Source organism: Eleutherodactylus coqui, chromosome 1 (genome assembly GCF_035609145.1).
Source record: "Eleutherodactylus coqui strain aEleCoq1 chromosome 1, aEleCoq1.hap1, whole genome shotgun sequence".
NCBI classification, from domain to species: Eukaryota; Metazoa; Chordata; class Amphibia; order Anura; family Eleutherodactylidae; genus Eleutherodactylus; species Eleutherodactylus coqui.
Window position 1 is genome coordinate 189,409,645 of NC_089837.1, and position 22,558 is coordinate 189,432,202.

General features: G+C 45.9%; 1 protein-coding gene across 6 annotated transcripts in view; it reads right to left on the bottom strand.

The window, feature by feature from the left end:
* LOC136628716 (nicotinamide N-methyltransferase-like) overlaps positions 1–22,558 on the bottom strand; it is a 320,553-nt gene that overhangs the window by 290,787 nt on the left and 7,208 nt on the right. The window contains exon 2 of one of the 6 annotated variants that reach the window (XM_066604843.1): positions 13,529–13,599. The exons of the other annotated variants lie outside the window; for them this stretch is intronic. The gene's annotated coding sequence lies outside the window, so the exon portion shown is untranslated. The remainder of the gene's footprint in view (positions 1–13,528; positions 13,600–22,558) is intronic. 6 annotated transcript variants of the gene reach the window in all.

The window sequence follows — 22,558 nt, forward strand, 5'->3', positions numbered from 1 at the left end:
ACCATTGCTGCCCATTCTGGGCAGGGGCCCGAGAACAGTTCCTGGGAGTCTGCCTGCTCCTCAAAATGTGTCATTTTCATGGAGTGAGGAGGCTGGGAGGAAGGAGGAGCAGCAGCCAGAGGATTCAGAGTTGCAGCAGTGGACGGCGCAGAACTCTGGGTGGTCGATAGATTGCTGGATGCACTTTCTGCCATCCACGACAGGACCTGCTCACACTGCTCATTTTCTAATAAAGGTCTACCGCGTGGACCCATTAATTGTGAGATGAATGTGGGGAAGCCAGAAACGTGCCTCTCTCCTAATCCCGCAGCAGTCAGCTGCGATACGCCTGGATCAGGAGCTCGGCCTGTGCCCACACCCTGACTTGGGCCTCCGCGTCCTCGCCCGCGTCCACGTCCACGTCCTCTAGGCCTACCCCTACCCCTCAGCATTGTGTATTACCAGTAGTGCAGAAACAGAACGCTCTAATTTAATGTGCCGCTTATTGGCCTGTGGTTGGAGGCTGACAACGCTTACGGAACGCACAGCAGGGCCAGGAAAGAATTTTGCGCAAGCCTGCTGTAACACGTAGCTGGCTGCGTATGAATTAGGACAACTACCCCCAGCAGAGACGCAGTACACTGAGGACGGTCACAGGCAGCCCAAATAGATTTTTTTTCCCAAATTTTTTTGGAAAAGCCCACTGCCTATATAGACTGTATATGTCTTCTGTCCCTGCCTCACCACTACTGGCCCTGGACTATGTAAAATTACTGCAGACTGTTTCACTGTAGACAGGAATACAGCGGTGATGTAACAGGCAACACAGAGCCAGGAAAGAATTTTGTGCAAGCCTGCTGTAACACTTAGCTGGCTGTGTATGAATTAGGACAACTACCCCCAGCAGAGACCCAGTACACAGAGGACGGTCACAGGCAGCCCAAATAGATTTTTTTTCCCAAATGTTTTTGGAAAAGCCCACTGCCTATATAGACTGTATATGTCTTCTGTCCCTGCCTCACCACTACTGGCCCTGGACTATGTAAAATTACTGCAGGACGCAATGCTCTGCACGCAATGCTCTGCACGGCCGATATACAAAAAAAAAAAAAAAATGTGCAACACTGCAAAAAGCAGCCTCAGCAGTACTGCACACGGTCAGATGTGACCCTAAGAAGGACCGTTGGGATTCTTGAAGCCTAAAATTACTCCTAACACTCTCCAATAGCAGCTCCAGCATCAGCAGCACTTTCCCTGAGCTATGTCTGAATGCATCTGTGGCGAGCCGCGGGAGGGGCCGATTTATATATTCGGGTGACACCTGATCTCGCCAGCCACTCACTGCAGGGGGGTGGAATAGGGCTTGAACGTCGCAGGGGGAAGTTGTAATGCCTTCCCTGTCTTTCTATTGGCCAGAAAAGCGTGCTAACGTCTCAGAGATGAAAGTGAAAGTAACTCGAACATCGCGTGGTGCTCGTTTTGAATAACGAGCATCTCGAACACGCTAATACTCGAACGAGCATCAAGCTCTGACGAGTACGTTCACTCATCTCTAAGTAACACACATTTGTAAGTAAACTACAGTCTTGCCATTTACTTTCAGGCATGTGGTTGTCTGCAACAATATTAAACACCAGAAATTGTATATACAACTTGCATATACACTGTTTAAAACTTTATACATGGATAAATAAGCTCTAGGAAGGCAGCATCTGAGCTAAGGGGGAGCTAAAGAGAGAGAACTGACAAAATCTAAAAATGCCTTTCTTCCGACTAACAGTAAATTGCCCACCATGAAACACTGTGTTCAAGTTTTCTCCAGTGCTCACGAAATTCCTATGAAGATTCTCTGCTTCTTGTCTTAAGCTTGTGTCTGTGCTGCTGGCCAGTAGAAAGAAGAGCTGCACGGTTTTAAAAAACCAATAATTTCTCTCAGCGTTAGGATGATTTATTAGCTGTTGCACACAGGATTGCTTGAACCCTTATACAAATTGTCTCTCGTTACAGCTAAGCTCCAGCTACGTGATTTACGACCATGAACTGCCTAATCATCATGAACTAATTTAGTTCCCTATTCTGACTCCTTCTTCTTATTAAATGAAGTCCAGCATAACTACCCGTTGCTAAATAAACTGGTAGTTGGAACAGTTGCTCTTAACTTGCAGGTAAAGTACTTCTATTCTGTAGTGCTAGTCCAGGTCACTACGGGCCCACATAGCAAAAGCATCAATAGGTTTGCGAAGCAAGCTTGGTAGGACAGCGCTTCTAAGCATGTATCCAGTTGATTGCAGTCAAATCCTTTGGTGGGGAATGCCTGCCACAACTGTGTGTAGAAAGAGTGCTGTGCAAAAAGGGAGACACCCTGTCCTGAAGGACATCCAGCAGCCCCAGGGAGGGGTGAGAACTGGAAGTGAATAGCGAAAAGAACTCCTGCACTCAGAGTGCCCCAGACGTGAAACAGCACTTGGTCAATGCTTGACCTTACTTAGGTACTGTCTCACGTCTGAGGCACTCTGAGCGTAGGAGTTTTTTTCTCTTATCAATAGGTTTGCTGCCGTGACGTTGTCCCTATCATTCACTTTTAGGCTACAGTCATACATTGTGAATACTACAGTACCAGCAAAGTGGATGAGATGTTAAAGGGATTCTGTCACCAGGTTCATGAGGTTTGACTCGGAGCAGGGTTCCGAGTCACAGAGGCAGGCTATGCCGGCAACTCCCTGCCTGCATCATGCAGACTTAACCTGCTCTCCCCTTGTGTATAGGAAGACAGCAGTCACTCTGCATGCTACAGGCAAGGAGAAGCCGGCACAGCGCATCTCTGTGACTCGGAGCTCAGCGCACAGTCAAGCTTCATGAACCTGGTGGCAGAATTCCTTTAACAAAACTCATTTACACACTGCAAAAAAATATCTTCGCAGAAATTAACTTGTGGTGCAAATTTAAATTGGCCACCAATTTGTCATGTTTTCTTCTGAGGTCTACAACTGGCATTTTTTAACGCTGCGATATCAATGCGTTATTTTACTGCAAATGTCATTGGGACTTTCTAATGTTAAAATTGCATCGTACAAAAATCATAAGTTTGCGCTTCAGCGATTTTTGTGCGATGCGATTTTAACATTAGAAAGTCCTATTAACATTTGCAGTAAAAAAAAAAACGCAGCAATATCGCAGCACTTAAAAAAAAAAAACACTAGTGGGTAAAAGTCCTTAGAGTTACTTCACTGGGACTTTAGTCTAGTAAGTAGAGATGAGCAAACGTACTCGTCCGAGCTTGATGCTCGTTCGAGTATTAGCGTGTTCGAGATGCTCGTTACTCGAGACGAGTACCACGCGATGTTCGGGTTACTTTCACTTTCATCTCTGAGATGTTAGCGCGCTTTTCTGGCCAATAGAAAGACAGGGAAGGCATTACAACTTCCTCCTGTGATGTTCCAGCCCTATACCACCCCCCTGCAGTGAGTGGCTGGGGAGATCAGGTGTCACCCGAGTATTTAAATCTGCCCTGCCCGCGGCTCGCCACAGATGCGTTGTGACATAGATCAGGGAAAGTGCTATTGATGCTGCTGCTGCTATAGGGAGAGCGTTAGGAGTTATCTTAGGCTTGAAGAACCCCAACGGTCCTTCTTAGGGCCACATCTGATCGTGTGCAGTACTGTTGAAGCTGCTTTTAGCAGTGTTGCACTTTTTTTTTTTTTGTATATCGGGGGTGCAGAGCATTGCATCCTGAGTTTGCAGTCATTGTACATAGTATAGGGCCAGTAATGGTGAGGCAGGGACAGTGGGAAAGGTGAAAGAGATATACTGTCTATATAGGCAGTGGGCTTTTTCAAACAAATTTGGGGAAAAAACTATATTTGGGCTGCCTGTGACCGTCCTCAGTGTACTGCGTGTCTGCTGGGGGTAGTAGTCCTAATTAATACGCAGCTAAGTGTTACAGCAGGCTTGCGCAAAACTGTTTCCTGGCTCTGCGTTGCCCATTACATCTCCGCCTTCATCCCGTCCACAGGGAAACAGTATACATATTTACGCTGCCTACACTATCTGTCTGCTGTCTCAACTCAGCCTTTCAAAAAATAGAAGCAAAACACTTAAGGGCCTACTAGTGGCGTTTGGCCACTTGACTGCTTCAGCGCTGTGAATTCCACTAGCTGAGACATACGCACCTACGTCTCACTACAGGCGTGCACTAAATTGTTTCCTGGCTCTGCGTTGCCTGTGACATCACCGCCGACATCTTATCCACAGGGAAACAGTATACATATATACGCTGCCTACAGTATCTGTCTGCTGTGTCAACTCAGCCTTTCAAAGAATAGAAGCAAAACACTTAAGGCCTACTAGTGGTGTTTGGCCACTTTACTGATTCAGCGCTGTGAATTCCACTAGCTGAGACATACGCACCTACATCTCACTATAGGCGTGCGCTAAATTGTTTCATGGCTCTGCGTTGCCTGTGACATCACCGCCGTCATCCCGTTCACAGGGAAACAGTATACATATATACGCTGCCTACAGTATCTGTCTGCTGTCTCAACTCAGTCTTTCAAAAAATAGAAGCAAAACACTTAAGGCCTACTAGTGGCGTTTGGCCACTTGACTGCTTGAGCGCTGTGAATTCCAATAGCTCAGTCATACGTACCTACGTCTCACTACAGGCTTGCGCAAAATTCTTTCCTGGCTCTGCTGTGCGTTCCGTAAGCAAAGTCAGCCTCCAGCCACAGGCCAATAAGCGGCACATTTAATTACAGCGTTCTGTTTCTGCACTACTGTTAATACACCATGCTGAGGGGTAGGGGTAGGCCTAGAGGACGTGGACGCGGGCGAGGACGCGGAGGCCCAAGTCAGGGTGTGGGCACAGACCGAGCTCCTGATCCAGGTGCATCGCAGCCGACTGCTGCGGGATTAGGAGAGAGGCACGTTTCTGGCGTCCCCAGATAAATCTCGCAATTAATGGGTCCACGCGGTAGACCTTTATTAGAAAATGAGCAGTGTGAGCAGGTCCTGTCGTGGATGGCAGAAAGTGCATCCAGCAATCTATCGACCACCCAGAGTTCTACGCCGTCCACTGCTGCAACTCTGAATCCTCTGGCTGCTGCTGCTCCTTCCTCCCAGCCTCCTCACTCCATGAAAATGACACATTTTGAGGAGCAGGCAGACTCCCAGGAACTGTTCTCGGGCCCCTGCCCAGAATGGGCAGCAATGGTTCCTATCCCACTGGAGGAGTTTGTTGTGACCGATGCCCAACCTTTGGAAAGTTCCCGGGGTCCGGGGGATGAGGCTGGGGACTTCCGGCAACTGTCTCAAGAGCTTTCAGTGGGTGAGGAGGACAACGACGATGAGACACAGTTGTCTATCACTCAGGTAGTAGTAAGGGCAGTAAGTCCGAGGGAGGAGCGCACAGAGGATTCGGAGGAAGAGCAGCAGGACGATGAGGTGACTGACCCTACCTGGTTTGCTAAGCCTACTGAAGACAGGTCTTCAGAGGGGGAGGCAAGTGCAGCAGCAGGGCAGGTTGGAAGAGGCAGTGTGGTGGCCAGGGGTAGAGGCAGGGCCAGACTGAATAATCCACCAACTGTTTCCCAAAGCACCCCACTCGCGCCATGCCACCCTGCAGAGGCCGAGGTGCTCAAAGGTCTGGCAGTTTTTCACTGAGAGTGCAGACGACCGACGAACAGTGGTGTGCAACCTTTGTCGCGCCAAGATCAGCCAGGGAGCCACCACCACCAGCCTTACCACCACCAGCATGCGCAGGCATATGATGGCCAAGCACCCCACAAGGTGGGATGAAGGCCGTTCACAGCCTCTGGTTTGCACCACTGCCTCTCCCCCTGTGCCCCAACCTGCCACTGAGATCCAACCCCCCTCTCAGGACACAGGCACTACCGTCTCCCGGCCTGCACCCACACCCTCACCTCCGCTGTCCTTGGCCCCATCCACCAATGTCTCTCAGCGCACTGTCCAGCCGTCGCTAGCGCAAATGTTTGAGCGCAAGCGCAAGTACGCTGCCACGCACCCGCATGCTCAAGCGTTAAACGTGCACATAGCCAAATTGATCAGCCTGGAGATGCTGCCGTATAGGCTTGTGGAAACGGAGGCTTTCAAAAACATGATGGCGGCGGCGGCCCCGCGCTATTCGGTTCCCAATCGCCTCTACTTTTCCCGATGTACCGTCCCAGCCCTGCACGACCACGTCTCCCGCAACATTGTACGCGCCCTCACCAACGCGGTTACTGCCAAGGTCCAACAACGGACACGTGGACAAGCACAAGCGGGCAGGGCCACTATATCTCCTTGATGGCACATTGGGTGAATTTAGTGGAGGCTGGGACCGAGTCAGAGCCTAGGACTGCTCACGTCCTACCCACCCCCAGAATTGCGGGCCCCAGCTCGGTGCTGGTATCTGTGGCGGTGTATGCTTCCTCCACTAAACCACCCTTCTCCTCCTCCTCCTATGCAACCTCTGTCTCGCAATCAAGATGTGTCAGCAGCAGCACGTCGCCAGCAGTCGGTGTCGCGCGGTGTGGCAGCACAGCGGTGGCCAAGCATCAGCAGGCCGTGCTGAAACTACTCAGCTTAGGAGAGAAGAGGCACATGGCCCACGAACTGCTGCAGGGTCTGACAGAGCAGACCGACCGCTGGCTTTCGCCGCTGAGCCTCCAACCGGGCACGGTCGTGTGTGACAACGGCCGTAACCTGGTGGCAGCTCTGCAGCTCGGCAGCCTCACGCACGTGCCATGCCTGGCCCACGTCTTTAATTTGGTGGTTCAGCGCTTTCTGAAAAGCTACCCACGCTTGTCAGACCTGCTCAGAGAAGGTGCGCCGGCTCAGCGCACATTTCCGCAAGTCCAACACGGACGCTGCCACCCTGCGCACCCTGCGCACCCTGCAACATCGGTTTAATCTGCCAGTGCACCGACTGCTGTGCGACGTGCCCACACGGTGGAACTCTACGCTTCACATATTGGCCAGGCTCTATGAGCAGCGTAGAGCTATAGTGGAATACCAACTCCAACAGGGGCGGCGTAGTGGAAGTCAGCCTCCTCAATTCTTTACAGAAGAGTGGGCCTGGTTTGCAGACATCTGCCAGGTCCTTGGAAACTTTGAGGAGTCTACCCAGATGGTGAGCGGCGATGCTGCAATCATTAGCATCACCATTCCTCTGCTATGCCTCTTGAGAAGTTCCCTGCAAAGCATAAAGGCAGACGCTTTGCACTCGGAAACGGAGGCGGGGGAAGACAGTATGTCGCTGGATAGTCAGAGCCCCCTGCTGTCTATATCTCAGCGCGTTGAGGAGGAGGAGGAGGAGGGGGAGGAGCATGAGGAGGAGGGGGAAGAGACAGCTTGGCCCACTGCTGAGGGTACCCATGCTGCTTGCCTGTCATCCTTTCAGCGTATATGGCCTGAGGAGGAGGAGGAGGGGTATCCTGAAAGTGATCTTCCTAGTAAGGACAGCCATGTGTTGCGTACAGGTACCCTGGCACACATGGCTGACTTCATGTTAGGATGCCTTTCTCGTGACCCTCGCGTTGCACGCATTCTGGCCACTACGGATTACTGGGTGTACACACTGCTCGACCCACGGTATAAGGAGAACCTTTCCACTCTCATACCCGAAGAGGAAAGGGGTTCGAGAGTGATGCTATACCACAGGACCCTGGCGGACAAACTGATGGTAAAATTCCCATCCGACAGCGCTAGTGGCAGAAGGCGCAGTTCCGAGGGCCAGGTAGCAGGGGAGGCGCAGAGATCAGGCAGCATGTACAGCATAGGCAGGGGAACACACTCCAAGGCCTTTGACAGCTTTTTGGCTCCCCAGCAAGACTGTGTCACCACTCCCCAGTCAAGGCTGAGTCGGCGGGAGCACTGTAAAAGGATGGTGAGGGAGTACGTAGCCGATCGCATGACCGTCCTCCGTGACGCCTCTGCCCCCTACAACTACTGGGTGTAGAAGCTGGACACGTGGCCTGAACTCGCGCTGTATGCCCTGTAGGTGCTTGCTTGTCCTGCGGCTAGCTTCTTGTCAGAGAGGGTGTTTAGTGCGGCTGGGGGAATCATCATGGATAAGCGTACCCGCCTGTCAACTGACAGTGCCGAGAAGCTTACAATCATAAAAATGAACAAATCCTGGATTTCCCCAGACTTCTCTTCTCCACCAACGGACAGCAGCGATACCTAAACAATACGTAGGCTGCACCCGCGGATGGAAGCATTGTTCTCTATCACCATAAAAAAGGGGACCTTTTTGCTTCATCAATCTGTGTATTATATTCATCCTCCTCCTCCTGCTCCTCCTCCTGAAACCTCACGTAATCACGCTGAACGGGCAATTTTTCTGAGGCCCACAAGGCTCAGTCATATAACTTTTGTAAACAATGTTTATACGTTTCAATTCTCAATTCAATAAAACGTTGAAACTTGCACCTGAACCAATTTTTATTTTAACTGGGCCGCCTACAGGCCTAGTTACAATTTAAGCCACATTAACCAAAGCGATTAATGGGTTTCACCTGCCCTTTTGGTTGGGCATGGGCAATTTTTCTGAGGTACATTAGTACTGTTGGTACACCAATTTTTTTGGGCCCTCGCCTACATTGTAATCCTAGTAATTTTTAGCCCACCTGCATTAAAGCTGACGTTACCTTAGCTGTGCTGGGCACTGCAATGGGATATATTTATGTACCGCTGGTGGGTTCCAGGGAGCCACCCATGCTGTCGGTCCACACGGAGTTGTAAATGCATGTGTCCACTTCTAAAGAACCCCAGTCTGACTTGGGCGTTCAGTGTGGGCCGAAGACCACCTGCATTAAACCTGACGTTACCTCAGCTGTGATGGGCACTGCAATGGGATTTATTTATGTACCGCCGGTGGGTTCCAGGGAGCCACCCATGCTGTGGGTCCATGGGGACTTCAAATTAGGGATTTGTACCTGCCAGTATCTATGTATTAAAAACCCCGGTCAGACTGGGGCATGCACTGTGGGCCGAAGACCACCTGCATTAAACCTGTCGTTACCTCAGCTGTGATGGGCAATGCAATGGGATTTATTTCTGTACAGCCGGTGGGTTTCAGGGAGCCACCCATGCTGTGGGTGCACACGGAATTCCCATTGCGGAGTTGTACCTGCCTGTGACTATTTATAAACTTTAGACTTTCTTGAGGAACTATCTCAGGAGGGTGAGAGGGCTCCTGGTCAAGGTCCATTTAGAGAACTCAAACCCAAAGGTACTAGTATAACCCCATCAGGAGAATGCCCATAGATTGACATATTTGAGACACTGGTCAATGAGGAACTCGAGATGCTCTCCAAAACTAAAAACTATCAAACCCAGAATCTCTCCAGTGATGAGAAAAAAAGCATTGCTATCCCTAGAAAAGGACTCCAGCATCATTCTCAAGCCATCGGATAAGGGGAGTAACCTGGTTGTAATAGGACGCCAGGAATAAAGGGAAATCTGCCTCAGAAACTTGAGGGACAGCGAATTACGGGACCTTACCCTCTGACCCCACTGATGGATTTCTTTCAGATCTGAAAATACTACTACAAAAGGCAAGGAATGAGGGAATTCTGGGCGATAGTGAGTATGAGTACATTTGTCCAATTATGCCCCAGAAAGCAACATTCTATGCACTCCCGAAGGTACACAAAGGCCTTTTCCCCTTAAAGGGAAGACCTATTGTGCCAAGGATATATTCCCTGACACAGGGCAAGCCAATATATTGACATAATACTCAGGTCCTTCGTGGAGGCTTTACCGTCTTACACTCAGGATACTACAACCTCCTGAAATGCCTGGAGAGGATTGCTGTATCAGACAATACCCTCCTAGATAGTCAAGATGTTGAGGTCTTGTATAGTAATATCGCACACAAAGATGGAATTGAGGCCAGCCGCTTCTTCCTTGACCAGAAAGAAACCCATATGAAACTCCATAGTAATTTTTGTCCTGGAATTGCTGAAGTTCATCCTGGAACACAATTTATTCTTGTTTGAGGGACGATTCTTCCACCAGTTTAGGAGGACTGCTATAGGGAGCCCCTGTGCCCCAACTTATGAGTGTCTCTTTCTGGGCTAGTGGGAGGAGAGATTTGTGTTCCAGGAGCCAAATGAAAAATGGATGAACCTAATCGAATTATGGGTTATGTTTATCGATGATGTTTTTATTCTTTGGTCTGGCACAGTGGCGGAGTTTGAGGAATTTGTTAAGTCCCTAAATAATAATCAATTGAGTCTATTCTTAACATCTGACATCCAAAAATCAGAATATAACTTTTCTGGATTTGAATATATCCAAGTCTAAAACAGGAAATTTGCAAAGAATCCACCGTAAACCAACTGCCACGAACAGCCTCTTACACTGGGAGAGTTATCATCCCACCACCCTCAAGAGATGAATACCAAAGGGGCAATACATTAGAGCTAAGAGAAATTGCTCTGAGGGACTTGAATTTGAGGCTCAAGCAAAAGACATGACCAGAAGATTCATGGAGTGAGGTTACCCTAGGGATACTCTTGAGGAAGCCCTGAGGACAACTAGGGAGATAAACAGGAGAGACCTGTTAAGTGTCAAGCCCAAAATCGGATCACAAAAATTGATCAGAATAATCGGTATATACGATGATCAATCAGTGAATGTAAATAGGATACTAAGCAAGTATTGGAACATCCTGCTTAAGGTTAAGGATCTAGCAGAATGTCTGGGAAATAGACCCTCAATTACATACCGGAGGGGCAGAAACCTAAGGGATCACCTAGTCCACAATCATTTCACCCCTGAACTACCGAGAGAGACATGGTTATCTAAAAAAGTTAGAAGCATGTATCCTTGCTCAGATTGCAGAGCCTGGCAATATATTAAAAAAGACCACACATTTGTCCAAGCAAAAGACATGACCAGAAGATTCATGGAGTGAGGTTACCCTAGGGATACTCTTGAGGAAGCCCTGAGGACAACTAGGGAGATAAACAGGAGAGACCTGTTAAGTGTCAAGCCCAAAATCGGGTCACAAAAATTGATCAGAATAATCGGTACATAGGATGATCAATCAGTGAATGTAAATAGGATACTAAGCAAGTATTGGAACATCCTGCTTAAGGTTAAGGATCTAGCAGAATGTCTGGGAAATAGACCCTCAATTACATACCGGAGGGGCAGAAACCTAAGGGATCACCTAGTCCACAATCATTTCACCCCTGAACTACCGAGAGAGACATGGTTATCTAAAAAAGTTAGAAGCATGTATCCTTGCTCAGATTGCAGAGCCTGGCAATATATTAAAAAAATAAGTCATATGAGATCTGTGACTTCAATAATTGTAAAACTTCAGGAGTAGTATATATGGCAACTTGTCCTTGCCCTATGTAATACATGGGCAAAACAAAATAATTCTGGAAAAGTATACTAGCTCACGTGGGGAATATTCGGAGGAGTGAACACACGAGCCTAGCAAACCACATGAGGGATTGTCATGACAATGACCCAAGTGTACTACAATTCCAGGGCATAGAGCTAATATGGTGTAATAGAAGAAGAGGAAATATTGACAAAAAATTATTGCAGAAAGAATGTATCTGGATTTATAGACTACAAACTTGCTCTCCAAAGGGTTTGAATGAGCAAGTCTCCTGCACATCATTCATCTAATAATAGAATAATTGAAAGATTTCTAGATCCCTGACTATGCCCTGTGAATGTAGGGAGGCAAAATGGGTGGAACAACAGTTTGTCTCCGAAGCAATCGCTGGGTTGTCTAGCCCTTTAATCTGTAGCAGTAACAAATCCTAATATTCAGGTTTCCAGTTCTTGAGTGTGATTTTAGAATGATGCATGCCTAACCAGACAAATTAAACTGCAGAAATGTATATACATACAGTTTTTTTTGCTTTCGGCATAAACTAACTTGAAATAATCCCTTCCAGGACATTGATTCCCCCTCCCCTTTCTTATAGACACCCTATAAATGACCTAGATGGTATTCGGGTCCCTTTATTCCCCTCATTAATATCTGAAATGAAGTAGTGCTGAAATATGTATTGGACTAATACAGCACTATAAAACATATGAAGGGAGCTGGCCAGTGCTGATCCTAGCACTGAGGTCCTGCTGTGATATATCGCAGTAGCAGGGGAGCTATCCAGTGATGAACAGTGCGGTCAGCTGGCTGCAGAAACGCGTCAATGTGGTGCCATTTAGTGAGTTAGTTTCCTCCATTTAGCAAGTCAGTATAGAGCTAGCTAGCCGCCTGATACTTCTCATCAGATGGCTGCAAGGGTGCCCAGTTAGGCAGCTATTCATCACGGCAATAGCGCTGTAATAGACAGCCAGAACTCTCACTTAAGAAAAATGGTGTTCAGCTCCAGTGTTACTTGTGTATAGAGAGTATACTATAAGGGGACCTAAGTAGGGAGATTACCAGCAGTGCCCTGACTTGCAAGATACTTAACCACACTAGTTAAGTTAACCCCTTCAGTGCTGGACATGCAAATTGATATCTTTACAAAATTATTGTCACAGGGAGAGGGACACAAAGTGCAGTGTCAGCCTAGTACTGCATAGGTGCCTACTCTCACAGTCCACATTAAAATTAACCCCTTCATCTCTACTTTGATTTTGCGGTATGAGGTCTAAAATTCACAGACTGTGAAAGTAACAGAGTGTGGCTTGTATGCCAGCTATGAACAACTCACATCTTTTGCTCTGTTCTCACTGTCTGGATTAATGTAACCCTTTCATCTCCAGCTTTTATTTTAGTGGTGTGGGGTTTAAAGTCACAGACTGGTGGTGGGGGGGGGGGGGGACAATAGATTGTGATTTATATATCAGCTAAGCATGCTCACATCTTTTATTCTCCCTTTTAGTCTGAGTAAGTAACTACCTAGTAGTTTATCAAAACTAAACTGTGGATTATGAGAGTTCAATCCTGACTTTGTGCTTGAGTTTGGAAGGCAGTGTCGAAATACACGAAATAAGAGTCATTGCTCTTTCTCTGACTTAATGGATTTCTATACACACACGGGTTGTCATTGTACAATCCGTAGTCTGTGAAGCCATGAAGGGGGCTCCCGGACAAATTAAAAAATAAGTGCCTTCCCAACCAGTGATATCACTGTCTTTTCTGCAGTGTGAGGGTTGTCCTATATATTAGCCCAATACCAAAACTGGCTGGGTGGATACATGGTACCCGGAATGTAATATAATCACTAGGAATGGGTCATGAGGTGTGAGGATCTCTGGTATTTTTCTAATGACTGGATCCCCACCTCACTCAACCTATATGTATGTGTCTGTCCCTAATTAATTTTAGCAATAAATAAAGTTAGATTTTAATTTTTGTTTTTCGGTGAACTGTAAGTCTCCTAAATGGATAAAAATAAAAAAAATGTAAAAAAAACAAATGTTTTTCAAATGTGCGCCAGAATAAAGTAAACAGATGGAAATATATATCTTAGCAAAAAAATTGTACAGTATGTTTGCGCATATTTGAGATCTTCCAGTTGAAAATGTGAAAAAAATATATTTATATATGACGTCTCATGCATGATACCTGAGTCATCAGAGATGAAGAAGAGTCATGTTGCAGGAGGCTCCTCTGTGGTTGATTGTAGATACAGGAATCTGCAAGGTGTGAACAGAGTTCTGATGGAGGTCCGGATAGGAAGGATGATAAGTAGTGCAGCAACTCTTCTGGCCCAACAATTCCACAAAGGAGTTGAATCCAGAAACAAGCCGGACTACACTATACTAGTCCCTAGTTTAGTCTATCCTATCAATGTGACTGGACCACTAATCTCCCTATAGGGCCATCGGTCACCTAACCTTCTACTAGCGCCTGAACTGCACACCAATCCCCATCTAGAACACTAACTAGAAACAATCAGACTGGGGCTATTACTTAGCCACAGAGGATGAGCCAAAGTTGCTTCAGACTCCAGCAAACGCCAAGCAGGTGGCACTAGAAATACACTACACCAATTATGAAGAACTATAACAGAAAGCAGCAATGATGCAGCAGAGCTAATTAGGTCAGGTCTGCTGAAGGGAAACTGAAAGTAACACTCAGTTCAGTGCAGAGCCGTTTTAGTAAAATGGGGTTTCAGTCCCACTATATGTATGGCTGAAATCTGATACCTGCTTCGGACTAGCTATAACCAAGTAGGTATTTGGCTTTCTGGAGGGAATATTTAGGAAACTGGGAATAACTCCCTTCCTACATCCCATGAGGTCTGGATCTGCCTGGAGTGGGCAGGTTTCACTCTTATATACAGCCCCCATTACATATATGAGGTTTCCTCATTAACCTGAAAGCAGGGACTAAAAAGGAAACCAACTTCTAATAACCAGGAGGGTGTTGGGCAAGCTCATTATAACACATTAACAGTGATCTCCTACACCTCTTTCAGCAGGTCTGAGAAACAAAGTCTTTGAGAGGTTCACTTATCCTCCAAATTTCAATCTGATCAAGTATCTGTGGGATGTGACGGCAAAACAAGTTCAATCCATGGAGACCCCACCTCACACCAAGTTTTAAAAAGTAACTACTTTTTAAAAAACTTCACATGACAGAGCTACACAGCAAAAGTTTTGATTAGTAGGAGTCTAGTGGGAGAGGTGGGACTTAGCTCCACTCCCCATCCCCCCATTGCAAACAGTGGTGAGGGGCGGAGAGGGGGCGAGAGCTCAGCGCACTAGCTTGACAGCAGGACTATTGATCAATCAACTATCCCACCCAAAAAAATATCCATAAAATCCACATAAACCCAAATACATCCATTCAGTGCAAATCAAAACAAACACATAACCTACATGTTAAACTCACAAACTGAATACAAACATTTGTTTTTTTAAATTTCCAACTGGCTTTTTTATTAGCAATAATGACAACACTGAACAAAATATTAATATCCAAGATTTTTTTTTTATTAGCAAAAATAACTTTGGCGCAATATTACCCTCCTAAACCTTCTAATCCTTTCTACTCTTTTGGCTCCTTTGTTTTTATATATACACACACACACACACACACACACACACACATGTTTTTTGTACATTTTTTTCTTCTATGTATCACAAATGTTTTCACCACAACATATTAAAGGGGTTATTCTGCTCACCTTTATCTTCCTTATCTTCTCCTTGTAAAGCTGATCTGTAAAATCATTCAAAGTTGTTGGGAGCACGCACACTGCTCTTTCTTCTTCAGTGTGCGTGCTCCCGACAACACCTGTCACATGACTTGAGGACCAATGTCATTATGGAAGGTGCACGCTGTTAGGACTCCTGCGCATTGGCAAGAGCGATATCGGGCTGTGAGTGATAGCCCAATATCGCTCTCTCAATCGATGTGAGTTTCCTGGATGCGAGACATTTTATGTGAAAACGGGCTCGCATACCTGCGGGGAATCCCTTTATCACATTGCTTTCAAAGGGGCCAGCGACAAGTCATGCCAGTGTTCAGTGATGAGGGGTCATGCCACGGAGATGAAGGAATCCCCTACCACAGCTGTCAGAGCTGTAGCAGGAGATCACAATCTTTTATTACTGTCAATGGTATAAGATCGCGGTCTCCTGCCACTGCTCTGACAGCTGTGACAGGGGATTCCTTCATCTCCGTGGCATGTCCTCTTATCACTGAACACTAACAGCACTGTTACAGTGTTCAGTGATGAGACGACATACAGTGGGGATGAAAGAATCTAAAAGCCGTCACAGATGCAATCTTATACCATTGAAAGTAATTTAAAAAGTGACCCCACATTAAAAGTGACCCCACATCTGCCAAAATGCTGTATCTAGGCCAGTGCGATACAGCATGTCAGCAGATTTATCACATCAGCTTAGATACAGCAGCTCAGCAGACATATCACACAGGGCCAGCTTGGATATGTCTGCCGAGACTCTGTATCATAGCCAGGCCTGTATGCTACATCTGCTGAGATGCTGTACAAGATTTAAAGATGAAAATGGTGAATTGGTTAAGAATGATGTTGAGAAGGCCGAACTTTTAAATTCCTATTTTGTATCTGTTTTCTCTCAGCAAGTAGATGTAACATCAACTGATCTTCCCTATGCTATTGGGCGAATAAGAGAATGTAGGCTATCTATAAGCCAAGAGATGGTGAGGGAAAACGTAGCTAACTTAAATTAAATCAAGTCTCAAGCTCCAGATGAATTACATCCCAGGATACCAAAGGAAGCAGTGGAGGTAATTGCTGAGCCACTCGCCATAATCATTGAAAATCCCTGGAGAACAGGAGAAGTCCCAGAAGATGTTATTCCCATCTTCAAAAAAAGGGAAGAAGGTAGATCCAGGAAACCACAGGCATGGGAGCCTGACTTCTATTATCTTTTAACAAATTATTAAACACCGTGTATGCAAGTACTAGGATGAAAATGGAGTAATTAACTCATTAGAGCCAGCATGGGTTTGTAACAAACAAATCATGCTAGACTAATCTAATTTCCTTTTATGACAGTATCACCGAGTGGGTTGATCAGGGAAATACGGTGCATATAGTACATCTTGACTTTAGTAGAGCATTTGACAACGTATCTCATACCATACTTAGTGAAAAAAATGACCAAATATGGGGTGGACAAGGCAGCTGTTAGGTGGATTCACAACTGGCTGAGTGATTGTACTCAAAGAGTGGTCATAAATGGCTGCACATTCAAGTGGAAAAAATGTATCAAGTGGGGTACCACAAGGCTCTGTCCTAAGCCCAGTGTTGTTCAACATTTTTATAAATGATCTGGAGGAGGGAATTGATGAGAAACTGATCACATCTACAGACACAAAGCTAGGAGGGATAGCTAACACTAGGGAAGAGAGAGAATTCAAAAAGATCTTGAAAAGCTTGAACAGTGGGCGGCAACTAACAGAATTATTATTTAACAAGGAGAAATGCAAAGTTCTACATCTGGGCAAGAAAAATGAAAAAAAAAAACATACAGAATGAGAGGAATTGGGCTAAGCAGTACATGTGAAAGAGACTTGGGTATACTAATAGATCATAGACTGAACATGAGTCAACAATGTGATGCAGCAGCCAAAAAGGCGAACACAATTCTGGGATGTATTAACCCCTTAATGACATGGCCTATTTTGAGCTTAAGGACCAAGCCTTATTTTTCAAATCTGACATCTGTCACTTTCTGTGCTAATAACTTTTGAATGCTTTTACTTATCAAGGTGATTCTGAGATTGTTTTTTCGTGACATATTGTACTTTATGTTAGTGTAAAAATTTCATCAATAAATTTTGTCCTTATTAGGAAAAAAAATCCAAATTTACTGAAAATTTGGAAAAATTCACAATTTTCAAACTTTGAATTGTTTTCTTTGTAAGATAGAAAGTCAAACACCACAACATAGTTATTAATTAACATTTCCCATAGGCCTACTTTACACAGCAATCATTTTTTAAGTGTTATTTTACTTTTTGCAGACTCCACAAAGTATATAAATTTAGCAGTAATTTTTCACATTTACTAGCAAATTTCAAAATCTAAATTTTTTAAGGACCAATGCAGTTCAGACATAGTTTTGCCGAGCCTGTATATCAGAATCCCCCATGAATTGCCCCATTTTAAAATCAGCACCCTTCAAAGTATTCAAAATGGCATTTAGAAAGTTTATTAACCCTTTAGATGTTTTACAGGAATTAAAGGAAAGTGCATCAAAAATTAGAACAGTTCCTTTTTTCTACTGATTTTCAATATAAAACCTTTTTTATATAAAACAGTAGGAGTTAGCAAAGAAACAAAACTTGGAATGTATTACCCAGATTCCGCAGTTTTTAGAAATGCCCCATATGTGGACGTAGCCTGTTGTATGGGCACATGGTAGGTCTCAGAAGGAAAGGAGCGCTTCTTGTCTTTTTGAATGCAGATTTGGCAGGAATAATTTTCAGACCCCATGTAGTGTTTGCAGTGCCCCTGAGGTAGCAGTACATTTGAAACCCCCAATAACTGACCCCATTTTGGAAACTACACCCCTCAGGGAATTTATTAAGGGGTGTAGTGAGCGGTTTTAACCCACAGATGTTTGAGGAATTTTTTTTAACAGTTTGAGTTCAATACGAAAAAATCAAATTTTTCACATAATGTTCAGCTTTAGGCCCAGATTTATATTTTTTACCAGTGGCAGAAGGAAAAAACGTACCCCATGATGCGTTACCCAGTTGCTCTCGAACACGGAAATGCCCCATATGTGGACGTAGCCTGTTGTATGGGCACATGGCAGGACTCAGAAGGATAGGAGCGCTTCTTGGCTTTTTGAATGCAGATTTTGCTGGAATAATTTTCAGACCCCATGTAGTGTTTGCAGTGCCCCTGAGGTACCAGTGCATTTGAAACCCCCAACAACTGACCCCATTATGGAAACTACACCCCTCAGGGAATTTTTTAAGGGGTGTAGTGAGCGGTTTGAACCCACAGGTATTTGAGGAATTTTTTTAACAGTTTGAGTTCAATACAAAAAAATCACATTTTTCACATAATGTTCAGCTTTAGGCCCAGATTTATATTTTTTACCAGTGGCAGAAGGAAAAAACGTTCCCCATGATGCGTTACCCAGTTGCTCTCGAACACGGAAATGCCCCATATGTGGACGTAGCCTGTTGTATGGGCACATGGCAGGACTCAGAAGGATAGGAGCGCTTCTTGGCTTTTTGAATGCAGATTTTGCTGGAATAATTTTCAGACCCCATGTAGTGTTTGCAGTGCCCCTGAGGTACCAGTGCATTTGAAACCCCCAACAACTGACCCCATTTTGGAAACTACACCCCTCAGGGAATTTTTTAAGGGGTGTAGTGAGCGGTTTGAACCCACAGGTACTTGAGGAATTTTTTTTAACAATTTGAGTTGAGAACGAAAAATTCACATTTTTCCAATAATGCTCAGTTTAGGCCCAGATTTTTATTTTTTACCAGGGGCAGAAGGAGAAAACATAGTCCATAATGCATTACCCAATTACTCTCGAGCACGGAAATGCCCCATATGTGGATGTAAACTGTTGTTTGGGCACATGGCAGGGCTCAGAAAGAAAGGAGCGCTTTTTTTGAATGCAGATTTTGCTGGAATAATTTTCAGACACCGTGTAGTGTTTGCAGTGCCCCTGAGGTACCAGTGCATTTGAGACCCCCAACAACTGACCCCATTTTGGAAACTACACCCCTCATGGAATTTTTTAAGGGGTGTAGTGAGCGGTTTGAACCCACAGGTATTTGAGGAATTTTTTTTAACAATTTGAGTTGAGAACGAAAAATTCACATTTTTCTAATAATGCTCAGTTTAGGCCCAGATTTTTATTTTTTACCAGGGGCAGAAGGAGAAAACGTAATCCATGATGTTACCCAACAGGGAAATGCCCCATATGTGAATCTAAACTGTTTTTAGGGCGCAGGGCTCAGAAGGGAAGGACTTAGCATGTGGCTTTATGTACAAGCTGTGCGAAGTACATCAGGGTAAAACGTCAGGGCAATAAAAAAATTAAAATTTCAGGGACGTGTGGTAGATCTTAAAACACTCATTTATACAGAGGCCGGGTTGTGTGGGGCACGTTTCACACTGGTATCTGGTGTCTTTTCTTATCCCCTGTTTGTAGCACACTCTGCACCTCTTTTGGGGCCTTCCCTTCGTCGCAGTGGAGGGAATTTCACTGAGAAAATGCTGCCCTGGTACAATTCTTGTGGCCTCGCTTCCAGAAGTACTGGGCCTCTCCCCCACCTCCTGGTCCCCAAATATTAGGTCCTTGATAACTTCCTCTTGAAATTCAAGGAATGTCCCCCTGTGGCCTGCACCTCGGAACAGCACGTAGGCATTATACAGTGCCATCTGTACGAGGTGCACGGCCAGTTTTTTGTACCACACCCGTGTTTTCCGCATGGCTCTATAGGGCTCCAGTACCTGGTCTGATAGATCGACCCCTCCCATGTACTTATTATAGTCGAGGACGCAGTCTGGTTTGGGGGTCTCTGCACTGGTACCTCGTACTGGGCAGGGGGTACTGCTGTGGCCGTGTATTGTTGTCAACATAAGGACATCCCTCTTGTCCTTATATTTAATGCACAATACATTGTCGCTGCATTGGGCCCGGCTCTCACCCCTTCTGAGCAGTTGCCCAAGCAGCGTCTTAGGGAGGCTTTTTTGATTTTTCCGAACAGTGCCACATGCCACTGTTCCTCTGGAAGCGAGGCACTGAAACAGGGGGACACTGGTATAAAAGTTATCCAGGTACAGATGGTAACCCTGGTCTAATAGTGGGTGCACCAGTTCCCACACTATTTTCCCTGTTACTCCCAGCACGGGGGGGCATTCTGGGGGCTCAATTTTAGTGTCCTTCCCCTCGTAAATACGGAACTTGTGGGTGTACCCTGATGTACTTTCGCACAGCTTGTACAACTTCACACCATACCGTGCCCGCTTACTGGGCAGGTACTGGCGGAATTTTAGCCTCCCCTTGAAGTGTACCAGGGACTCGTCTACTGCAATGTTTATCTGTGGGGCATACGCCTGGGCAAACTTGGCGTTAAAATGGTCTATTACGGGCCTGATCTTATACAACCGATCGTAATTGGGGTGATCGCTGGGGGGGCACAGCTGGTTGTCATTGTAGTGCAGAAATTTTAAAATACACTCAAAGCGCGTCCTCCACTACACTACACTACACTCACTCCCTGCCTAATCTACACTCTAATCGCTCGTTTTTATGGCACACAATACGGTGGTTGCTCTTTCTACAAGCACCGGAAACACATTGCGGTGCTTGCAGACAGAGCTCCTATTCTAAACAGCGCGAACACCGCTGCCGCTCTGTGATTGGTCAGGGAGTTTTTCCCTGACCAATCACAGCGATCGTGGGGGAGGGACCGCTCTGATTGGTCCCCAGCCCGGATGCCTCACTTGTCTGCCGACGATATCAGCCAGGATCGCTGCTGTGTCGCCGCGATTGTCACCGCGGCGACACTTTAATGACATGACGTACCAGGTACGTCATGTTGCGGGAAGTATCCCGCTACCATGACGTACCAGGTACGTCCAGGAGCGGGAAGGGGTTAATAAGCATAGATTCTAGATCACATGAGGTAATTATCCCCCTCTACTCTTCCTTAGTCAGACCTTATCTAGATTACGGTGTCCAGTTCTGAGCACCACCCTTTAAGTTCAGAGAATCATTACCAAGATGGTGAGAGGTCTGCAAATCATGTTCTATGAGGAACAGTTAAAGGATCTGTGAATGTTTGGCTTGCAAAAAAGTAGGCTGAGAGGAGACTTAATAGCTGTCTACAAATATCTTAAGGTCTGTCACAGTGCAGAGGGATCAGCCGTATTCTCATTTGCACAAGGAAAGACCGGAAAAAATGGGATGAAACTGAAAGGGAGAAGACACAAATTGCAAAAAAAACTTTCTGACAGTGAGGGGGATCAATGAGTGGAACAAGTTAGTATGGGAGGTAGCGAGTTCTCCTTCAATGGAAGTCAAACAAAGGCTGGACAAATATCTGTCTGGGATGATTTAGTGAATCCTGCACTGAGCAGGGGGTTGGACCAGATGATTCTGGAGGTTCCTTCCAACTCTACCGTTCTATGCTTCCATGATTTAAGCCAGCCCTGTGTGATACATCTGCTGAGATGCTGTATCTAAGCCGATAATGTGATACGTCTATTGAGACACTGTAAAGCACAGGACAGGCTTAGATACAAGCTCTCAGTTGATGTATTACACAGGGCCAGCTTAGATATATCAGCTCAGCAGACAGTGTCATATGATAGCTGCCCCAGCAGTGATAGCGGCCCCCAACAGAATGCCCCAGCAGTAATAGTGACACCTCCCACTGCTGCACATCTTTCTTCCGTTGCAGGATTACTAATAGGGACCGCCGACACCACCCCCTCCCGCCCCCCACTCACCCTTCAGCTGAGGAGAGTTGGGCACTGGATGCTGCTTTTCATTGGCTTCAGCTCTAGACTGTCAGCGGGAGCTGGCTGGCAACAGTAAAGCCATAACCAGGCACTGCATAAGCGCAGAACAGACACGCGTTCATGAGGACCCAACAAGCTGAAAAGCACTACTCTGCCTGCTTGCCAAGAAGATGCAGAGAGCTGGCAGGATTTGTCGTATCCAAGGACGATGGACAGGTTACTACATGAAGGGGGGCAGCGCGGGGCACTTAATCAGGTAAGTATACATCTTTTGTATGGCTCATTTACAAAGCACACAGTATATTACAAAATGCTTTGTAATGGCCATACAGAAGTGTATAGATAAGAGATAAGCGAGCACCAAAATGCTTGGGTGCTCGTTGCTGGAGTTGAAGTTTTCATAATGCTCGAGAGCTCGTTTCGAGTAACGAACCCCATTGAAGTCAATGGGAGACTCGAGCATTTTTCAAGGTGACTGATGCTCCGCATAGGGGAGGTTGTGTGCATCACCTGAAAATATCAGAAAGTGATGGAAACACCACAGAAACGGATAGGGAATGACAAGGGCAGCATGCATTGGTGCATCTGAGGCTCCTAGGTCGCACTATTAAGCCAAATTAGGGGCAAGAGCCTGGCGGTCACCCCCCTAACAA